The 24,485-nt window shown below is 37.0% G+C and overlaps 1 protein-coding gene and 1 non-coding gene across 4 annotated transcripts in view; both read left to right on the forward strand.

Annotated features, from left to right (window-relative positions):
- LINGO2 (leucine rich repeat and Ig domain containing 2) overlaps window positions 1-24,485 on the forward strand; it is a 1,215,855-nt gene that overhangs the window by 1,025,898 nt on the left and 165,472 nt on the right. The window lies entirely within an intron of this gene.
- LOC114513742 lies at window positions 4,205-4,311 on the forward strand. Its single transcript, XR_003685865.1, has one exon. It is a non-coding gene; the product is annotated as a U6 spliceosomal RNA (small nuclear RNA).

The following is a 24,485-nucleotide window of genomic DNA, read 5'->3' on the forward strand; positions in this document are numbered from 1 at the left end:
GCTTGATGGGCAAATGCACAGAGGTAGTAATAGAAGTAGTTTCATGGATGGAATAGAAGGAGATCACAAGAAATGAGACTTAAATTATGAGTGTGCATTTAAACAAATAAACGATAGGAAGAATGGCTTTGGTAAATATGAAGCCTGCGGAGGAATTTTAAGTGACAGCGACTTAATTAGTTTTTCAAGTGACTTAGTTTTCAAACTTTGTATCGCTCTATCATACACATTAATCATATCTGGTTCACTCAGTAAATACCTCTGAGTTTCTGTTACAGGCTAAGCTTTTTATTTTCTTGGAAATTTGTGAAAAGTGTTTCTGGTTGCCTGTGGTCAGATTGTTCTGGCCCTCTTAGGCTCAATGCCTACCAAGAATATTAAGGAGCTTTTCACACTATCACAAAGTTTTATTTCCCTCTGTCTTATGATATCTGCTAGTTTTTAAGCCCAACTTTTTAGATCTTTAATATTTAGATATTCTTAAATGAAACATTTAGATTCTGTTTTGAGGAACTGAGGTTACCTACTAATTGTATACATGTACACGCACACCATTTTTATGTGAAAACAATTTTTACTTCAAAGACATTTCAAGAAGTTTAAGAGAAGTGCTTGTAAAGTCAGTTGAATGGTATGGGATACTTTCAATTCCTAGTCACATGACTACCTTTATTCAGCTGCATTAATAAATGAGTTGAATGGTCCTTTGGATAACTCAGAATAATCTAATTTTATCTTTTACCCTGCAAATGGAAACATAGATATCTGTAAGCTTATATTTTCATTTTCCCCTATTTTTAAAATTTTGTGATACTTTGAGATGTGTATGTTGGAAATTGAGAAAGGTATTTTACAAACAATTTCTGTAAACCTTTCTGGCAATAAAATTTATATTTTAAAATTAAATCTCATTGTAGGAAAAATAAATAAATTCAATAAAGAGCCAAATAAAGAATCTAAGTTTTTCTATTGTTAACCATAGGAAATACTTTACTTTCTGCACTTTAGTTTATATCTACATTTCTCTTAACAATTTTTTTTATTTATTTTTCCCATGTATTTCTGTTGGGGACCTCCCTGCCTGGTATCAGAAGCTATAGCCTCCACCAAGGCTAAGGCTGAGGGAATGACCTTGGACCATAAGCCAGCAAGGAGACAAAAGCTTATCTCCCTGGCAGGAGCACTGCTTCTGCTGCTTCATTCATAACTGAACCCCAATGCTTGGTCGGTTAGCCAATGATGGGTAAGATTCCCCAAGGGGGGAATGATCTAAGACAGGCACGATCACGTGGGAGGCCCCCAAGAAAGGACTTTGGGGGCTATAGCAAAAGGGGGTGATGAACCCTTGCTCCTCGGCTATGATATAGCCTGAGTCCTCATCATCTGGGAAAAAAATCTCCTTATCGCTTGGCTGCCTTACTTCCCTTGCTCCACCTAAGCCTGAAACAATGACAGGGTGGTGCAGCTCTGTGCTGGAAAGGGCAGGTGATGAGGCCTAAGAAAGAATATGTAAGATCTTGTGAAACCTGCTTTACTTAGAGTGCTCTCAGTTGAATGATAAGGGTCCAAGGAAGAAGTAAGTTTATTCTTTAAAGTTTTACAGCTCTTTGACCCTGGCTCAAAATAGGCCCTCAGACTTTCTTGTTATCTGTTGTTTGATCCTTATTTCCCAGCAATGAGTAATGAGCTTTACCTGAATTCTTATTCAAATGAAACCAATAAGAAGCCTCTCCGAGGGGGAACAGGGCACTGTCCCCACCAGAGAGGGTGGCCATTTTGTTTCTACTTCCCCACAGGACTTGGTTGTCTCTGTGTGTTTTTCTCGTGTGTTGATGAGCCATCTGCAGCATTCCACAGTCACCGCCGACAGGTGATCGAGACATATTTCCTTCCTTCCTTAGTTTTTTTAAAATTTATTTTTAAAGAGAGAGAAAGGAGGGAGAAAAAAAGGGAGAGAAACATCTATTGGTTGCCCCCTGCATGCCCTCAAATGTGCAACCCTGGCATGTGCCCTTACTGGGAACTGAACCAGTGATCTCTTGGTTCACAAGCCAGGGTTCACTCCACTGAGCCACACCAGGCAGGGTGTTCATCAGTTTTGAATTCTGCATTTGTGCCCTAGTGAATATCTAGTAATGTAGCTGATATACCAGGCTAGTGTCATAATTGGATGAATAGCAAAAGTGAATACCTTTTAAAAAAAGATAGGTTTGATTCATATAACTTGAGTTAAGGAGACCTTATTCCAAATGCTTATGGACGCACATATTGTATGTGTATTTGTGTACATGTGTGTGTGTATATATATATTTGGTGTATAATTCCACTTCCTATGATAGCAACTATGCTGTACACAACTAAAAATGCACTAACCACTTCTCCAGAGGAAGAAGTAAAGTCCTTGAATTATTTTTTTTTACTCTTTGATATTTCATAACTTAAATACTATGATGTAAAATTAAGAATATTTAAACAGTATGACATGCATATTATGTTACATGATAAAGAAATAAGAGAAAGAAGCCCTGGCTGGCATAGCTCAGTGGATTGAGTGCGGGCTGGGAACTAAAGTGTCCCAGGTTCGATTCCCAGCCAGGGTACATTCCTGGGTTGCAGGCCATAACCTCCAGCAACCGCACATTGATGTTTCTCTCTCTCTCTATCTTTCTCCCTTCCCTCCCTAAAAATAAATAAATAAAATCTTAAAAAAAAAGAAATAAGAGAAAGAAGAAAACATTATATACACACATTCATAAAATAAGGGAGAAAAAGTCATGGCAGTTACAGTTCTTGATTGTTAACATAGTTGGTATTTATAAATATCTCCTACTGTTCATTCTGTAGCCCCTTTTGCCTTCAGCAAGCACCTCAGCGGGTCATTGTTCTTTACCTTGGTGAAATGACTCACTACTTCATTCCTGAGAGCCATTCATAGTCCTGCCTGGACTGGGTTGTTATAATTTTCCATTGGCATTAATTATAGGGGATAGTTATACTGGGAGATTGGGAGATGACCTAACAGATCTCCTATATTCCAGACATACTCTTCTCTACCTCAATTGTAGAGTGGTAGACCAACATCCCATTGGGAATCAGGACGAATCATTCTAGCCACCACAATAACTCTCTTCTTTTCCTATGAAGAGGCAAGAGTCCCAGCTGGCCAGGTAGTAGCCTTATTGGCCTGTTCTATGAAATCAGTGTATCTCCTACTGAAAGTATTCTTTCTTTTGGAACTAAGACTTCTAGGCCAGCAGGGCATCAAGTCACAGGAACAGGAGATAAAAATCTTTCTAGTGAGTCACTGGAGGTAAGAGGGAGTGGTGTCATGTCCATTTCTACTCCTGGATTCCTGACTTTATGAGTTCTGCCTGTGGGAGAAACATTACCATATATTGGACACTGATTCAAAGCATGTACAGCCTTCTAAAGAATCTCCCTCAATTCCTGCAAGATACTGCCAACTAGCTGGCATTACTATTACAGAGTTTTCAACAGACAATTCTACCATTCTTTCAAGCTACCTGCTTTCAGGATGGTGAGGAACATGGTAAGACCAGTGAATTCCATGAGAACAGGCTCATTGCCACACTTCTTTTGCTGTGAACTGAGTTACTTGACCAGGAGCAATACTGTGTAAAATATTATGATGGTGAATAAGGCATCTGCTAAGTCCACAGATAGTAGTTTTAGCAGAAGCATAGCACATGGAAAAGACAAATTTATGTCTGGAGTATCTGTTCCAGAGACAACAAAACACTGCCTCTTCCGTGATGGAAGTCATAATTTACCTGCCACTAGGTAGCTGGAAGATTAACCCAGGGAATGGTGCCATACTGGGAACTTAGTGTTGGTCTCTGCTACTGTTAGATTGAGCACTCATTGGTGGCTGTAGCCAAGTTAGCCTTGGCTAACGGAAGTCCATGTTGCTAAGCCAGTATAAACTCCATCCTGCCTCATGGCCACTTTGTCCATGGGCCCATTGTAAGATGAGAGGAATGGCTAGGAAAAGAGGCTGATTGGTATCCACAGAACAGGTCCTCCTATCCTTCTTGATTATAGTATTATCCTGTATCCATAGGAGTTATGTTCCAAGACTCCCAGTGGATGCCTAAAACTGTGGGTGGTACCAAATCCTATGTATATTATGCTTTTTTCTATACATACATACCTATGATAAAGTTTAATTTATAAATTAGGCACAGTGCTTGCTTCAGCAGCACATATACTAAAATTGGAATGATACAGAGAAGATTAGCATGGCCCCTGCACAAGGATGGCATGCAAATTTGTGAAGTTTTCTATATAAATTAGGCACAGTAAGAGATACATAATAATAACTAATAATAAAACAAAACAATTATAACAGTATATTGTAATACAAGTTATGTGAGGATGGTTTCTTTTTCTCTCAGCAAATTAGCACAATTTTTTTCTCTTCTTTATAATTTAATGATAAAAGATTTGTTCTTATTGTAGATCTTAGAAACATTAACATTTTTTTCTTATTAAGTCTAGAACTTTCAACAATTTACTTGAAGAATGCATTTTATAGCCTCTCTTTTGCATATCTAAATGATCAACATTACTATTCTTGCATTTTAGGCCCATTTTTAAGAAAAATAAGGGTTTTCTGAACACAAGTATTGCAATCCAATGACAGTAGGTCTGATGATAGAGACAGCTACTGAGTGATTAGTGGGTGGGTAGTATATGCCAAGTAGAAATGTTGAACAAAAAAATGATTCATGTCCTGGGTGAGATAGAGTGACACAGCACAAGATTTCATTACACTACTCATAAAGACAGACCATTCAAAATTTATGAATTGTTGATTTCTGGAAATTTCCACTTAATAATTTCAGACATGGTTGACCATGAGCAGATAAAACTATGAAAGCTAAATCCACAGATAAGGAGGGACTACTGTATTGAAATTCTCCTCTGCTGAAGTTACACTTTGGTAAGCATTCACATGGGACACAGATATCTTCCTGTTTCCTGCCCATTCACAGAGACCTATCCACATATCTTTCCCCAAAATTTACTCATCATCAAATTTCCAACCATGTACCTTTCCAGCCCCTGATCATCTAGCCAAACCATCAGTCATAACCTGTGAATTGGTATTACACATTTCAACATTTCTCCTTCTGAGCAAAGTGAACAACCAGGGTTCAAAGTTCTACCCACTGGAAAAATTACCACTGTTCTTCAGGAATGTTCCAGAAAGGGGCTATAGTGCCACAACTGTCTACATTTAGGTGGTGTCTTCATAGTTTGCAAAACTATCTGTAAACTAGGCCCAAGCCTTCTCTTTCCCTATCAGGTGAGTTTAGAGAGCTTGGCATGAGGCCATAGGGGCAGGAGAGAGAAGGTAGAATATCAGGAATGGGCATCTGGGCTACTTCTTCATGTAACTTGTGCTTTCAGAACCTTTTGGACTTGATTGTGTATATACCAAATCCTATTTGCCGATGGAGTGTTGCTCTATCCACCTAACTTTATGGTTGGTGGGTCAGATGACAACCAGTTCATGATTGCTTAAGTTTCATGGTAACTTGGTGGTAGTGGTTAAGGCTCAATTTCTATTAAGGCCCAGTAGCAGACCAAGAGTTGTGTTTCAAAAGGAGAGTAGTTGTCCACAAAGAATGGCAGGACTTTGATACAAAATTCTAAGGGCATGAACTTTGATTCACATATAGGAGCCTGTCAAAGTCTCTAAATAGCACTGCCATCTGCTACTGACACTTTATGCACCATTGAATCTGCTGGATCAGATGGCTCAAGTGGCAGAACAGCATACTCAGAAACCTGGACCTGTTGTAGAGTCTCTTCTTGTTCTAGGTCCCAGTTAATAGTAGCAGCTTTTCGGGTCACTTGGTAAATAGGCTAGAGAAATGCATTCAAATGAGGATATATTGCTTCTAAAATTCAAAGAAGGCTACCAGGCACTGTGCCTCTTTTTTTTTGCATGGTTGTAGGAGGGGCCAGATGCAACAACCTATCCTGCTTTGGAGAGATACCTTAATATTCCTCATGCCACTGGATCCCTAGAATTTTAATTGAGATAGAAGTCCCCTGAATTTTTATCACCTTTATTACCACCATCTAAACACAAATATCTTGTCAGTAAATCTTGAGTAGTTAGTCGTTACTCCGTGCTCCATGTAATGATCCATTATGATATCTTATGGAAGGTATCCCTGTGAACTAAATTATGACATAGGGTTGGAGCATTGCTATATCACTTAAGATAGTATAATGCATCACTGGTCTTGCCAACTGAAACTAAAAGACTTCTGGTGGGCCTTATTGATAAGTATGGAGAGAAAATATTTTATCAGATTAATAGCTATGTACTAGATATCAAGGGATGTGTTAATTTGCCCAAACAAAGGAACCACCTCTGGTATAGCAGAGCTGCAGTTGAAGTCACCAGCTGGTTAAGTTCATGATAATCTAGTGTCATTCTCCAAGATTTACCTGTCTTATGTAGAAACCAAATAGAAGGTTTGAATAGGATGTACTTGGACTCCCCACACGTGCATCCTTCAAGTCCTTGATGGTAGCACTATTCTCTGAAATCCTTCAGAAATATAGTATTACTTTTGTTTTAATATTGTCTTAGACAGAGGTAATTCTAGTGGCATCTACTTGGTCTTTCCTACCATAATAGGCCTCACGCCATAGGCCAGGGAACCAATATGGGGATTTTGCCTGCTTCTAAATATGTATAGTCCAGTTATACATTTCAGAATTGGAGAAATAACCACAGAATGGGTTTGAGGACTCATTGGGCCCACTGAGAGAAGGACCTAAGCTAAAATTCTATTGATCACCAATCCTCCATAAGCCCCTATTCTGACAGGTGGACCCCAGTGATGTTGTGGGTCTCCTGGAATTAATGTCAGTTCAGAGCTAGTGTCCAGTCATCCCCTAAAGGTCCAATTATCTCCTTTTCTCAGTGCACAGTGACCTTGGCAAAGGCTGCAGGTACATTTGAGGAAGGCTGGAAGAAAGATTGACAATATTATTTTGGGCAGTGTACTGAGGTCCTTTCTGAAGGGGACCTTCCCTCCCCTTCATTGAAAGACTTTTGGGTCTGCAAATTGGCTCAATTCTGGGAATTGATTGAGGGGCTATGACTTACTTTTTATAATTCAGATTAGACTTTTATTTACTTAACCTAGAATATTTCTGCTATACAAATCAAGTGAGGATTTAGTATGCTTCTTATCTATTTCACTCCTACGCCTGGATTGGTGCTCTGACTTTGCTGTCTGTTACAGTACCTATGTCCACTTTGCTTCAGGCAGTTGAGTGCTATCACTTGGCTCCTGCCATCCCAGGATTCAATTACAACTGTTGCATTTAAATTTCCCAATTCAGTGCTTTGGTTTCCACTGGTCTACATAGAATAATGATCCCTGAGCTCTTTAAAAATACCAGAGCTCTGCTCACAGATTTGTTATTTTGTAGCAGTGGCAAGAGAGGTAAAGTCTACCAAACCCTTCCGGTGTAGATGATGTGCTTTTACATACAAATCCACCCTAACATTCTAATCTCCATAAGCCCTTGAATCCTTTCCTCTACCAAGGTAGGTCTGGCAGTTCTAATTTATTCACTGTGGGTCACCTTTTGATTCATGTTACAGACTATCAACCACATTGTTGGAACCCTTCCTAACTCCCTGAGCTGCAACATTAAATGCAGAATCTCTGCTTAATGAATATGTTACTGGGTAGACCAGAGTCAAAGGGCTCTCTTCTTTGTTCTTGTCTTGCTCGCAAGAGAAAAATTCAAGCAAGAGACATGTATAGTGGAAAAGAGATCACAAGTTTATTTATGAAATATATAGAGTAAATAAGGTATTAGTAAATTTGTTAGTAAGTTTGTTCTATACACTTGAGCACCTGGCTGCAAGAGGGCACTCAGCTAATCTTAGTGTCCGACTACTGGGGTTCAAGGTTTATACACTTTAGTCAGTTTTTAGGTTCCACCTCCTCCTCTCCCTTTCAGACCTTGTGACAGTTACAAAGGCTTTCTTTCACAGCTAGTGAAGATGACATACATAGAATTTCAAGGGCTCCCCTCCTCCTGAACTGTGATATTTTTGCTCGTGATGTTTGTGATGCCTGGCAATCTTAAAGGACCGGGCTCAGAACTGCTGGGTTAGTAGGTAAGACACGCTTCCTTTTTGTTTCTATCTTCGTCTTAAGTGCTTTATTAGATTGTAATGGTGGGGTCCCTGCTTTATTTCCTCTCTGGCCACTCATTCCTAGCTACTACTTAAGAAATCCATAGTAATTAATTCATCCAGATTCAACTTTATATTCCTTTCACCATTATTTTACAACTTTAATATCATTACACATGTACTCCAGATTTCTCTCCATAAATTTGAAATAGAAAGAATTCATTTGGAGTATAGAACACCTCCTCATGGGTCACACTTTGTACCTCATCTTTAGGACTTGAATCTAGTTATAGGTCAAGAAGCAAAAATAGCTGGTGAATGTGGGTCCTGAGGGGAATCAGCTTTGTCTTGCATGGCAACTGCCTTAGGTGAGGACATGACAATTTCCTCAGGCAATGCAGAGTTAATCCCATTAGGTGGGACTAGAGCAGCTACTACCACTAGGGCTGGGGAGGTCACTTCTACTGGACATTGGGAGGCTACTTGGGATAGAAGGACCTCTTCCACTGGCTAAGATTCATCATAATGTTGAGGTGAGAAACATTCAAACCTGTAGAAAATTTTGGTAAGGGTTTGAGCCAAACTCATAATGAAAGATCTCAAATACTTCTGAGAATAACATTTTCCAGTTTCTTTTATTCATTTAAAATTAAGGAGAGGAGTAAGAAAGATTACACAAAGGTGGGAGAAAGCAAGGCAGAGATTGGATTACAAGATCGTTGAAAGATTGTGTGCTCTCTTGAGGGTGGTTACCCTTTCAAGCAGTATTCTGTTTTTTCAAAGGTGTGTTATGCTAGATACACAAGAACAGTGGACAGGGATTGCTTAAAAATCTTTTGTTGAAGCAGTTACAGGCCTAGTGTGTGACTACCCACCATGATTTGCCCGGTTAAGAATTTATGGCTTATTACAGCGCTCCTTTTTCATCCACAATAATTTAGGAGCTAAAGGTCTGCAGCTTCATTCCCACTCCAACTTGTAGAATCCCCTTCTTTGCCAATCTGTGTTTCACTTTGATAGTAGATACCACTGAAGACTGGAAGTTGAACTTGCCTTGTAATTTAGCTAGTCACAGAAAGAGATTCTGCTTTTGATTTTCAACAAGCTTAGCCCTATGGCTACATGAGATAAGAGTCTTCTTGGGGCACACACAGAAAATTTCAGGTCATTTATGCAGGCTTGAGCTGGATGACTGAATCCTGGAACTCATTCTTTTCTTTCACCACTTTGTCCAGTAACATTATTAGCAACCAGCCGATCCCATTATATTTTTAGTTTTCTAAGGATGTTCAAATGTATTATATACACAATAACTCAGTTTCTGGCTTCTTATAAATGATTGATTAGATGTATCCAATGGAGATACTTTCTGTCCCCCTATTTCCAGATCCTGCCATGTACTGTTAGTATTGTCTTTACTATTGAAAATAGTTGTTAACATCTTTAAGTCTAATCAGATTAGAGAGCCAATTCCAGAAACTCCAGAACCAAATGAGAAAACTTATCCTTAACATGTTTATCTATGTAAACATAGATAGATATATGTAAAATTAGTGATATAATTACTAGCTTAATCAATCAATGTATGCAAAAAACAAAAGTTTGTTATAATATTTTGGTGGTGTCTGTCAGCCTTTAAAAAAGGAAGTACTGGATATAAGTGCTGGTACATTAGAACTAGAAGGAATCCTAGAAATATGTTATTTTGTCTTCTTCTAGTCATCAGACTTTATCAGGTGCTGCTATGTGCTAAGTGCTGGACTACACCAGCCTCTGTTTTGGGGGCACCTGCATTTCTGTGAAGGGAGAAAAACATCATCTAAATAAACAGTATAACTAAGAAGATAATAGTGGTTGTAGTAAGGGCTATGAAATAAATTAATAAGATGATGGAAAAGAAGATCACTAGTAAAACCATAGATGTTGGTGAGGGGATAGATGTTGGTGAGGGGATGGATGTAAGGTCTTCGTATGACAATATGTTGAGACTTGGCTGCAGAAGTTCTAGAGAACCATGGTGGAAGTTGGAACAGCAATATAAACAAAGGACTGAGGGAGGAGTAAGACTTGATATTGGCAACAGAGTGGAACCAATAATGCAAGACAGACCATGGTACATAATTTGAATTTTATTCAAAAACCCTCAGTAGCCATTGGAAGGTTTGAAGGATGGTAGTGACATAATCTGATTTTTTTTAAATTTCTTTTCTTGTTTTGAATTTTATTTCTGAGTAGATAATAGGCCCACAGGTTTGTAAATAATAGAAGTTTTGTTGTCTTTTCTCATTTCTGTCCTCTTGATTCCACCTCTTTGTTTTCCATCATTTATGTTCTTCCCTTTAATTCATTTATTCTTGCCTTTTTTATTTAGTGATTTTATTTTTTCTTCCTTGGTGATGTATTGTAAGTAGCCTTTCAGGATGTGCAGCTCAAAAGCTCCTCCTTCTGTTTCCCAGATTTAGACTGTTTCCTTCCTGTATAACTCAGACCCTTTGAGTTTGTATGTGTATAGCCAGTTCTTTTTGGCTCTCAAAGCCCAAGATATCTGGTAGCTTCTACTGCCAGCTCTGCATGTCCTTGTCCCAATCCCTTCACCAGTGACAATTGCTAAGGGAAACATGCTTTTGGTCCAAGGTGTCAACAAACTCCAGGAGACCTTTCTGAGGGACAAATGAGAAGTGTGTGTGTGTGTGTGTGTGTGTGTACACATATCTGCATACACACATATATATCATATACGTGTATGTATATGTGTGTGTATATACACATGTATATTAAATATATATATATCTTTGTTTGTTTTTGTTTTTGCAAACCAGAGAGGCACAGCTTTCAGTGCAAACTGATAATGTACTCTGTAGCAGGTGTGTCAATGGTTGATGTCATAGCATATGCTCAGTAGCACCACTTCCGTTTCTTTGAGAGCTTACAAAATAAAGTTGTAAATCAAGCCATGTTGTTAAATGGACATTATGGAGAATGAAATTCCTCTCCTATGCAGAAGTCAGAGTTCACATTGCAAAGCTGCTTGGTCACTCTAGCAGAATTAGATAAATTGTTAAAAAATCCAAATAGTTGGCCACAAAGTTATAAAGTTATGAATTTTTAAGTCCACAAGGGCAATCCTTCAGATGGAGGATGTGCTTTGGTAGCATTGTCTTTGAAATGCCACTGCTATTAAACACCTCACCTTGGCAACTGCTCTATAAAGCTGTTGGAACTCAATCCTGTCTATTAGAGCTCCAGTGTCAAGGTTAACTTTTGCTTTTGAAGGCATTCTTCACACTTAGGGAGTGTATTTCTGTGGTGCTTTTTGAAATCTGCTCTCTCTTGGTTTCCAGGCACTTTTCACTTAGCTGCTTATGCTTCCAGGGGGCTCTGCCAGATTTCAGCAGCATTTGGTAAGGTAACATATCATTTGAAGCTGTAACTTCTCTGTTTCCTAATATTTCTGGAAATTAAAATTGAGCAGTTTTTTTCATTATGTATATTCATTGCTTTGTTCTTCTCATGCTTAGTGGCTTCCAAGAGGAGTGATGAGTTGTTCTTAGGGAAACTATAACCATATGAGAGATCTATAACCATTTTTATACTGATTTTTTTCTCTTTTACTCTTTTTAAATGATCATTGGAGCTGCTCAGTGAAAAATGGATTGTGGAGTGCAAGAGTAGAAATAAGGAGAAGAACTTGAAATGACTTCAGTAGTCCAGGCTACAATAATTGTGGCTAAGACTGCAGTATGGCAGAGTAGATGATAAGTAATTTGATTTGAACTATCCTTCCAAATTAGAGTAGAAAGGACTTGGGAGATTGGTAGTAGTGTGTAAGGGAGAAAAAGTTATCCAGGAAAGTTCCTGTCATTTTAGATTGTGGGGAACAGGGTAGATGGTGGTGCTATTTATCAAGAGTTCTTTTTGGACATTTCTTTTTAATATGTTGGATAATAATTTAAGACATCTTAGAAATGTCAAGTCTAAAGTGATGGCTCTGGACTGAAGATTTAAATTTGGATATCAATGAATTGCAGATGGCATTTAAAACAAGAAATTTGATGGAATCATATTTGGAGAGAATTTAATGAATATAAAGGCCCTAATATCAAACCCTAAAGGACACCAACATTTAAAAATGAGGGAAAGTAGAGGAGCCAGCAAGAAGATCAAGAGGAATGGCACTGAGGTAAATGGAAAACCTCATTTCACTTAAAAGGGGTCTGGGTCCTGTGACCCATACCTTCAAGCTGTCCATCACTGCTCTCCAAGCTTGTCTCTGAACACACTGCATTTCAGCTCAATGATCTAACATAATTAACACTTCAAAAACTTACTCTTGGTGTGCAGGTTTGCCTGGCAAGTAATTTTTGTAATATCTTAGGTTTAATTTTTAAAATTATCTGTATCTTGTTAACTTGAATTTCATATCTCTATTCCAGACCTTTTCTCAGAGTTCATATATTTCTAGTTGACATTTCTACTTGAATGTCTAATAGATTTTTAAATACATATTTCTATAATTATAAATGTTGAACAGACATTTAATATATAAAATAGGTAATTCTTTCCTAGCTTTTTAAAATATTTTTTAAATTTAATCCTCACCTGAGAATATATTTTTATTGATATTTGGAGAGAGAAAAGAACAAGAGAAACATTGTTGGTTGCCTCTCATATACACCCTGACCAGGGATTAAAGCTTACCCCTGATATGTGCCCTAAGAATCAAACCTGCAACATTTTGGTGTATAGGACAACACTCCAACCAACTGACCCACCCAACCAGGGCTATTCTAGTTTTTGGTGACAAACCATAGATGTATTCCCTCCCAAACTTAAATAATAGACTACATCAAAGTTGCATAATATATAATACACACTGTTAATATATCTGGTATGTCTTTAATATACATATTGGTTTTTACAACATAATTAAATCTTTCAAATTTTTGTTCTTTTATCTTCTTAATCACTTCAAGGGTTACTTTTGATTAGAACAATCTTAGTGTTCTTGATCAATTTTGTTAAAATAAGATGCCTATTGCTGCCTTCATCTGTATTTTGTAAAATTTAAATTGCTTATTCTTAGAAAATTTATGCTAAAAATGTATGGACTGAAAGCCTGGCCCATAGCTCACTGAGTTTTCTTCCTGAATGTGGAGATCAGCTATTGATGGACGGAAGTGTCTGCTCACATTGATGTGATATCTCAGTTTGAAACAAGTGTATGCCATTGCTATTCACCTAAGTGCCAGTTGAAAGCAAACAGCTCAAGGTCAGCTTTGTTTTACCCTCAAAAATCATATCATCCAAAAGCAGGGCATGAAATTCTATGGGATGTTAATGACACAAAGTATGTCCTACCTCATGGAGCAGCAGGTTTAAACTCAGTCTTTTCATTGAGTCCATATATGAAAACCAAAACCATTTGTAGTTTTGCCGCATGTGAAAAACCTGGTTTACTAAAATGGTGGGTTTTGACATAAAGGAGTAAAAATGTATAAAGCAGTTACTAGCTAATTCATTTTAAACTGTACTTAGAGATATTTATCTGCCTAACCAGGTGACTTCAGAAAAGAACTGGCCACAGAAATGAAAGTTATCTAGTTGAAGTATCTGAAATAGTTAAAACTCTGGCAGCCAAAACCCTTAGCATCTGCCTTCTTGTCTTAGAAAGTCTCCATAAATCAGGCTTTGATGGGAAGATATAATAGAGTTGAAGAAAATCATATTTATTAAGCTATGTGAAAATTTGGGACACCCCATTTTATCTCCTAATAACTCTACAAATCGGTATAACTTGATTTATGTATTTATAGGCTCTCTAAGTCTACAACAATTTAGAAATGGTTTTCAATTATTCAAGCAGTATAACAAACTAGAAAAGAAATCAGGGCCGGTAGAAACAGATGGCATAGAGGTATAAAATATGGAAAGAGATGATATGCACATAGGCAAGCTTTACATGTCTGAATTGCATTACTCATGTTAAGCTGCATATTTAACTCTTTGACACTAAGTACAAGTTCACATCTTTTACAGTGGAAGAGTTTGAAGTTCAGAGAAGTTACTTAATTGCTTCAGGGCACAGTGATAGAACTGAGTAATGGAGCTGAGATCTGATCTTGGATTTCAAGGTTTGATCCTTAAAATCTATGCTCTTTCTATCACAATGTGCTGAGCAGTTTTCATCCTTTTTAAATTCAGGTTTTCATCCTTGGTATCTTTTCTTCTTTATTCAATCCTTGTTTTTCTTTTCCCTAAATGCAAATTTCCCTGAATGCTCCTTGGAGGTGTAATGCCTTGACAAATTTTGTTGCCTTTGATACTTTTTAAACTGAAGGACTCAACCCCTAGATGGTGGGGCAGCAACCTATTATTATCGGAATATGTGAGTGAGAATGTATTAAGGGCCTCTGCCCTCTGGCATCTGATTATGTATGAGGATAAAACCAATATATTGTACATGTAACCTTTGTAGAACAATTACCAGTACCAGCTGAACTCTATTATTCATGCCTACATAATCCATCTTCAATTTACTTTTTCAGCCTTAGATCCTCCTTCTTCCGTACATTATATTCAGTTTATGAAATATTTATAAAGCATATACTTAGTATGCTAGGCATTTGGGGGAGATAAAACATGATTTAGATACAGTCTTTACTTTTAAGGAGCTTAAGTCCATTCCTAGTGATAAGCCAAGTACAAGCATATAAAGTAGAATAGGTTAAGTGATGTAAAACTAATAGAAAATTCAGTGGAGATTTTAAAGAAAAACATGCCCATCTGATTAAGAAGGGCCAAAAAGCTTTATGACTCAGGTGGGTACTTTCTCTAGGCTGGAACAGTGTTGGCATTTGCACTAGCACTTCTAAAGTCACATCAAGGCTGACATCACTAATCAATCATGGATTTTTTGTTTGTTTGTTTTCTTAAGCTGAAAGTGACTTTAAAATATTTTCCCACATATTACCCCCAAGAACCCTGTCAATTTATCAGAGTGGTCAACAGAACAAATTTATTTACTTATTTAATCTTCATCATGAGGAGACATGGAGGAGGGGTAAGAGGACAGTAGAAGATAAGGAAGAAACATCAGCAAAGGTATAGATGGAAAAGCATAAGCGTGTTTGGGGAATTGGATCCCAAGTATACCAGGTTGGTTGTCCTGAAGGCTATGTATGGAGAGAGAGAACTGACACAAAAATAGATGCAGGGCCCTATTTTGGGAGGCTCGGAATGTCTGCATAGAAATATGCATGTGTAAACTCCCTTCTGTAGCCAAACTGGGTTACTTAGAATCTAAACTTTTTCCATCTCTGGATATCTGCTAACAAGAACATCTTATTCCTTTCTAGTATCTCAAATTCTGGCCAGGATAGCCTTAAGGTAACTCTCCTACCTTTTAGCTTCATACTATGGCACACACTATTGTTATCCTAATGAATTACATTTATGATGTGATTCCTGGTATTGTTTATATTAACATGTAGCCTGTTTTGTTTTGTTTTGTTTTCCAGCTAGATTATAGGTCTTTCAGCTAGGGATAGGAATACATGTCCTATTTTTACACACTCTTCTAACAGAGATTAAATGATTGTCAGTGGTCACATGGTAAGAGGCTCACAGAAATTTAACTCAAATTTAGATCAGGAAGAAAAAACCTTAAATTTTATCAAGTCTGACACTGTCTCCCAGCATACCCTTCTCGATGTGAACACTAAATATATTCTACAGTCTCATAGCTAGAGGGAGAGTTGAATATCAGACTTATCATTGGCTGACCTTAAATCCAAGAGTAATGCAGTAATAACAGAACGTATACAGCTGAATCAGAAAATAAGTCGTAAGTTTCAAAAAACTGATGAGAGGTTTTAAGAGGAATTTTAGAGGGTCTAGAGTTCAAAATAGCATTTAAAATTGAAGGATAACTCTAAATTTACAAAACTCCTCTATTGTACACTAGAATCAATGTCAAAATTGGCAAAATCCCCAAGAGTTTACCTGAAGATCAGTAAATAAATTTATAGAACCCTGAAGCATATGAAGTTGTTTGAAGAGGTTACTCTGTGACTTCTCATATTTGGGGAGGTGGAGAATCAGCTAAAATAGAAGTTCAGTGGAATATAAGTTATACCAAAAACACTCATATGTTCTGTGTCAAATCAAATATCTGTTTAGAGTTATTTCTGTCTATATTTAAAAAAGCATGTTCTCCTATATGCTTTTCCAAGTGTAATGAATGGTTTTAATTTTATAAAACAAAAATAAATTTAAAATTTCAGTTATATGTATTTCTTATTTTATTTATTTCAATCACCAGGACTAGCTATATGACACATATTTTTACAGCCACTCAATGATTTTTTTTTAAATTTGCAACTGGATCACTAATAAAAACCAATTAGCTATTAAAACATTTCCCCATATTGTCCTAGTTTAGGCAATTAATGAGTCTTAGCTTTTGAGTTACTAGAATACAGATCAAGTGAGTTTTGGAGGTGAGGGGTATGGTCCTAGATCTGTTCACTTAGGGACAATCTGGCCTATTCTGGGGGCTGATTGTAAAAATGTAACTGGATAGGTCATTCCAGTGATGAGGAATGTTGGCTAATCAAAAGTGTATGGTTGGAAATCTCTCATTAAGTGATGAGTGTTCAGACCCCATGGTAGATGTCAGGAAAATTGGGGGGACTGAGGCAGGGCCCCAAGCTTTTTGGGAGCTATGGGATTATTTGGTTACATGAGGGAGTAACAACCCAACATGAGGGAAAAAGGAAATCTCATATAGTTGGTCATGTGGATGCTGAGAGTTCATCAGAGTTCATTGTCAGCACTGGTGCAGCCCAGGTCATTAGAGTACAGAGGTCAAGTTCAAGAGACCAGAAGCCAGCTTTGGAATACTACATTCCAGGAAGAGTGAATTGCTGTCAAAAGCCCTAGCCCAGCTTTGGCTGAGACTTTATAAATATTTTCTCCTTAAGTCAGGTCTGGGAATAAGTACAATAAGTAGGGAACGAAGATTAAAGAAAGGCAGGGGAAATTAGTGGGGCTGAAAATTACCTCCTATACATAGAAGAGAAATGCTAAACAGTTTGATTTTTTTTGGCACATATTGTGTATGACAAAATTTAATTTAGGCACAGTAATTATCAACTATGTTAACTCTATGATATTTCAAATTTTATTTTCTTCATCCATGAGAAGCTTCAGTTTTTGATAGACAGCCCTCACTGAGGAGTCAGTAAATTTGATCCTGGTGCCTGTTTGGTCACTCCCAAACTGGGTCTTTTTGTACAAGTTACTTGCTCTTTGGACCTTTCTCTCTCTCTCTCTCTCTCTCTCTTCTCCTCAGTGAATTAAATGGGTTGAGCTAGATGATCTCCATGGTTATTTTTTTCATCTATAACCCAATGATTCTATTAAGCAACCTGACATCTGACCAAAGCTTTCCATACATTTTCTAATGTAATGCCTAATTATATTCTACATGTGAAGGTGTTGGAGAATAGAAATCTGATTAGATTTTTTTAATGGAGCTACTTAATGAAAAGGCTATATAAACTCTCTCTTGGCTTTCGAAGAATCATACTTTCTTCATTCCTTCCCACTTTATTTTCTGGTCCAGTTTTGTTCACTCTCTTCCAGCCTAGCATTTTCTTTTAGCCTTCCAATTCATTTATTCTAATTTTGATTCATAGCCACAGGAGCATGAACAATAAATGATAATAACGGTAACACTCCCATACATGCACATACACTCAGATACTTTCATTTAATCCTTGCAACAACTCAATGGATTAAAGATCATTGCCCCCATTTTTGTTCATATAAGTAAGAAAAGTAAAGAAAGTTTTTAAGACCATAGAGTTAGCCAGTGGCAAGCCTCTACTCTAAACCAGGTCTTTTTGGCACCAAACTTTGCACTCAATCAGAAAAACCATAGCAAAAGTGGCATTCAAGTATACAGATTTCAGTTTTATTTCCATGCTGGGAAATTGTTGTTGGATATGGAAAGGAACATGGGACGCCCACCATAAAGAAAGGATTCTTCACATGCCTGGTCAGGCATTCCCTATCCTTAGATGTCTTTTCTGATCCTACATGAAATGTCTTCTATGTCTAAACTCCACATGTGTGGCATTTCAACAAAGAATCTCTCCTTTGTGAATTGTCTACCTCTTCTCTCCAAGGAAAGTACTTTATGGTAGTAGATAGTCCAATATTACAGTGTTCATTTATAGAAGAACTCTTGCCACAGTTACTTGTTTTGGTTGGCTGGAATCAAATATCAGTGACAAGAAAGTTGAGGCAATATAGCTCGGGAGTTCAGAGTGAGACTCTGACATCAGACTGCCTGATATTGACCCCAGAACTACAACTTTCTAGCAGCTAAATACTTATCATCTCTGTGCCTCATTTTTATCACCTGTACAATAGAGATTAAACATAATACCCAATGTACAGGATGACTGTGAGGAAAAATGCCCTAAAACAGTGCTCTCGCCATGTACATAGGCACTGAATGCACTTTTGCTTAAAATAACAAGAACCCTTAGAACTCTTCTTTTCCATTGACGTATGCTGAGCACCCTTTGGACTGAGCCTAATGTTCCCTTCCCAAATTATGTACTTAGCATTTTCTCTGAATGAGACACTGTTCAGGAAGCCAGGATAACCAGGGAGTCCAGTGTAATGTGATAGAAATAGCCATCCTGAAAGTTCATTTGTTTTTTTCCATAAAATGGCTCTAGTAGCACTTAGTTGTCTTTAACCTCATTTGAAACAATTTAATTCAATTGTATTGTGACAGCTGTCATATCAGTGTGCATTTAAAAAAACACTTATCAAAAGTGGTGAATTTTGGAGTAGCCATTTTAATATTGAAGATGGAAGAAAATACGTAACATTTTTGGCATATTATGCTTTGTTATTTTAAGAAAAGTAAACATATAATTAAAATGCATAAAAAAGATTTGTGTAGTGTATGAAGAAGGTGCTGTGACTGATCAATGTGTCAAAAGTGGTAGTGATCAAATTGAGACATTAAGAAAAATCAACATTATACCTTGTGGCAGATAGCTGACATACTCAAAATATCCAAATCAATAACGTTATTGGTGAAAATGAAAAAATGACTTTTATTGTATGGAAAAAAATATGGACTTTTTGGCCAACTCAATAGTTATCTGTTACTGTATAACAACACTCTTCAAAACTTAGTAAAATACCTTAGAACAACAATGTCCTTCCCCTCCACCACCCATGATTTGACAATTTGAGTAGGGCTAGAGGAAATGGCTCATATTTGCTTCATGTAGTGTTGGCCATGACAGTTTGAATAGGGCTGGTGCAACCTCTCATGTCCATGGTATAGATGAACTTCTCATAGTTACTGTTTTACAAGCGTGAAAATAAGCACTACGAAACCTCTTCAGTTGGGGCTTGAAGTCTCAGAACATTACTTTCACTATATTCTATTAACCAAACTGTCACAAAACTATCTCAGATTTTAGGGAGGAGACATTTGTTTCCACTTCTGAATGGGAGCAGTAGCATGTTCATACAATGAGGGAGGGAATTGGTTGTGTCCATCTTTATAGTAATATCAGAACTTCATGAGCTCTTTGTAATTTCTTCCACCCAATACTTAAGGGACTTCTGTGACTCTTAATTTCCTCATCTTTGAAATAGGTCATTGTAAGATTGTGAAGACTAATATAAATGATGCATATAAAATATCTAATACAGTGTTTCATTAATAGAAAATGCTAAGTATATATTTATTTTAATGCCCTACTGAAGAACAAATCAAAGAGTATTCCAACTATGAAGCAGAGTAATAATCTTACTGCTTACCACTGAGTTTCTCCAGTTGAAAATATATTAATTATTTAAACAAATTTAACACATTAAACCAAAGAGTGCCACTACCATAATTTTCGATTTGTCACATATTTAAAATTGATGTTTCTTCAGTCTCTGCCAACTGTGAGTCAGAAGCCTGTATTGTGTGACTATTTCTTTGAGGCACCCCAGGGAACCCCAAAGTGAACTTAATCTCTGCCTACTAGCCTGTTGCTTGTCAAACCATCTCAAATATGCAATGCATATTTAGTAATATGCAGGATTTCCACATGGATATGGTGATAAAGGGACAGAACATCATCTCAGCAAGGCAGATTCACTATGAGAAGGTATAGCCCCATAAACAACTCTCAGTGCACTATCTCAGTCTTGGCCACTAGCCAGGATGGCTTTTCATTCCACTTATAGGCATCATTTTTGGCTACATCCTTCTGATCAAACCTATTCCAAATACCCTAACAGATGGGATTTTTCAGTAGTTATTCTAGGTTTCACATTTTTATGGTGGCCATAGTCCATAGAGTTTCCTAGAATTCTGAATCTTAGGAAATAAATTATTATTGTAACTCACTTTGCTATTGTAAAATACAGCACTGGCTATGATAATATCACATGCATTGTCTATAAAATCAGCACAGAGAAATTAACATCACAGACTGTTTCAGAGAAGAGAAATTTTCTGATCTTTCACCAGAATTTTTCTTTCTGACATTATAGTACTGCTTAATATTTAAGGCTCTTTAAGTTAGCCATGCTAAGATGAATTTGAATAAATTGAATTTGAGATCTTATTGATATGGAGTAAAGGTGCAATTCAGTGAGTACTTATCACAAATGATGGAATAAGTATGCTGGCAATTACAGGCATTTGAGGGATGTAAAACTGAACCTGTGGAATTGGACTTGGAAGTAACTGTTCTGTTCTACATTGATCAGCCTTAGGCAGTAGCATAGTCCTTCATTAATGTCACCATTTAGTTTCATGGATTCAATCCACATTCTTTGTTTCCCCCGCCCAAATAACATCACTCAATTTTTTCACCGTCTTTCTTATTTCTCCAAGTTCTGGTCTTGGAAATCTAAGTGCACATTAATGATCTGGAACTGAAACCTCTTCTATTCCTGGGGTGAAACTATGAAAAAGCTCAGCAGTCACCAGCATATGTTTATAATGTTGGATCTAATTTGCCTCTAGAAAAATACTAGGGGAACCATAACAACCTAGCTTCAGCATTTGCGCAGATGTTTCTACCACACTCTATGTCCAGAGTGTCACTAAAAATATTCAACAAGGATATGTGCTAAAAGGAGGTTTTTATGTATGTTACATTTCAGTTGTACTACTGTGTGCTGTGTAGAATACCCTCTAAACAAATACACAAGATCTGTCCAGAAGGTATCCAGACATGTAATATGAAAAACAGAGGCATTTCTTGAAGAAGATACAAGATACAAGAAACATTGTACATAGGACAATGATGACTGAGTTCCCTTCCAAGGGAACATTTGTTCCCTTCCAAGTAGGCACGTTGGGACCTTATACAGTTCTCCCAGTTGTCATCAGCTGCCCTGTGGTATATTTATGAATCTCATCAATGGTCTGAAATCTCATCCCTTTCAAAGATTACTTTAGTTTTAGGAAAAGCAAGAAGTTGCAGGGTGCCAAATCTGGGCTGTAGTTGGGCTGAGTCACCTGGGTGATTTGATGTTTTGCCAAAAAACTCTGCAAAAGACACGGTGCATGAACAGGTGTGTTGTCTTGATGAAGCTACCAGTCATCAGTTGCCTGTAGCTGTGGCCTTCTGAATCACCTAAATAATGTCCATGGGGGAATGTTCAAGCTTAATGCAAAATTTGATGCAGATTTGTTACTCTACTTGCTCAGCCATTTTGAATGCGATGACCACACAGCACACATGCTCCCATACTCAGTCAAAGGCATCTACGGCACCCACTGACTAGTACAATAAAGTCATCATTGGTCACACATACACATTCCAGTCCACTCTCCTGGGCTGCCAGGTTACATCAAAGTTGCATGAACCATTCTTGTTATATGAAAAATGGCTAGACTTTTTCTGGACAGACTTTGTATAATGCTGAAATAGGTAGATAGGTCAGATCAATAGTTAAGTTTAATTGTGAAAGAATCCACATACCCTTAAATCCCTTTAAACAAATGGCTTTTGAAAAGGTCTTAAGAAATGTATTGCCCCAGCTTCCCTCTGATATTAAAAAGCTTAAATAGCTATATAGCCCATGAACACACATATCATTCTTCCTCCAACGATTCCCTCCAGAATTTCTGTTGAAGAATATATATGTACTTGACTGTGTTTTCCACCTCCAAAATTCCAGATGCTCTACCAGAAGCACAATTCCCTCTGACACTGAGAGATTTAAAATGGCATTCGGGAGACTTTTGGCTGTGGCCTCTTTTTTATTGGGTATTGATCTCATTCTATAGGTTTAGAATGAACAATATACAGTCCACTGTTTTATGACACAGCATGTCACCATCTTTACAGTATTACTGGTATTATTTATATTTATTCACTACAGATTATTGAATTAAATGAAAAGCCAGGGCAATGACCATAGAAGAAAGTCATGAGCTTTCCTTTACTCTTGTTTTTCATTCCCCTGCATTTGTTCCACCTCTTCTAACAGATGGCCTCTGTCCCAACACATTGCTACTGAGTGTTGGCTGCTGCCTCAATAGTAATCTCATTTCTCAGATAGCCAATTAGGTATTACCAATGAGGTCAATATTCCAACTCACTGGGGGAAAGAAGTTTCAGTTATATTTACTTGGAGGTAAATAAAAAAATGGTATCTGGACCATATCTGTAAATTACTTAAAAAAAAGAAGGAAAGAACAAGATAAATATAGGTTGTCCCTGAGGTCCTGTGTTCTCATCTTTTAATAGGAGTGTGCAGATGCTATGATATACACCATTAGTAATTGTAAAATGTCTGTGCTCAAGAAAACTTTATTTCTTTGCAGCTGTTTGATTTTGAGACTACCAGTGATAGTAAACAATTGAAGGTCATCTTCCATGCCTATGAAAAGAAGTAAACTTGTACACCCAAAGTCCTATATTATATAGTATTTCTAAACTTGTGTACATAATTTTAACAGGCTAACTTCAAACATAGTTCTTAGAGTAATAGGGTATAATTGGATTTCTAGAATCCAGATGGGGTTAGAACGGTCAATTATGATCAAGGTTAATGGCTGCTAAGCCACATGGAATTCTTTTAAAACTATTACCAAGCACATTCTTCAAGGAATAAAGCTACTTGTCTTTAAATCCATGTCTTGAGAGAATCCATAATAATATGCCAACTACCAATGACATTTCCATCATAGTGGTAACTGTATATCTATTCCTCAAAATGCAGTCAGACAAGTACTATCACATAAGATATCCTATAAGATTATTGTGCTTTTTCCATGCCAAGAATTGAAAATTTTTTTAAATGTCATTTTTTGGCACATCAAAGTTTAGTTGTCTTTTATAGAAAGGCTTGCATTGTAATTAATCAGAAGATTAATTACAAAAGCATTTTGAATGTGAAGTCTGTGCCAGACATCATACTCTGTGCCGTGAGGATACACAGACAAGTGTACTCTTAAATGAAGATAGGCCCCCTGTATTTGGAAAAGCTATCCTCACTCCACAGAGTGCAGCTTTGGGAAGGACATACCTGCAGCTGAGAAAAAGGAGAGAGAGGGGAAGAAGATATTGCAGACCAGATATATTAGTGGAATCAATGCTGAAATTAAACCCAGATTGCCCACATATTTCATATAGTCAAGTAAATCTAAGTTTTTTTTCTTATTTTCAGATTTATTGAGGGATAGTTGGCAAATAAATTTATAAGATATTTAAAGTGTACATTATGCTGATTTGGTATATGTATACATCATGAACAAATTCCCCACCCTCCATCTAGATAACACATCTATCCCCTCACATATTCGTCTTTTACTGTTTTTAGTGAGAACATTTAGGTTGTAATCTCTTAGCAAATTTCAATCACACAGTACAGAGATGTCAACTATAATTACCATGTTTTACATTCGATCCTCAGACCTTATGTATCTTATAGCTAAAAATTTGTCATGTTTACCAGCCTCCCCCTATTTCTTCTGGCCCTGGCAGTGACTTTTCTACTGTTTCTATGAGTTTTTTTTTAAATATTCTACATATTAACACAGGATTTCTTTATTTCTCATAACTGAATAATATTCTATTGTGAATAATATTCCATTCAATTCCACATCTACTTTATTCATCCACTGATAGACACTTAAGTTGTTTCCATACCTTAACTATTGTGAATAATGAAGGAATATAAATTGAAGTTTATAGGTGTTTGCTTCTCCTTATTTTGTTAATTAAATTTTCTTTTT

The sequence above is a fragment of the Phyllostomus discolor genome, chromosome 3, assembly GCF_004126475.2.
Source record: "Phyllostomus discolor isolate MPI-MPIP mPhyDis1 chromosome 3, mPhyDis1.pri.v3, whole genome shotgun sequence".
Classification (NCBI taxonomy): Eukaryota; Metazoa; Chordata; class Mammalia; order Chiroptera; family Phyllostomidae; genus Phyllostomus; species Phyllostomus discolor.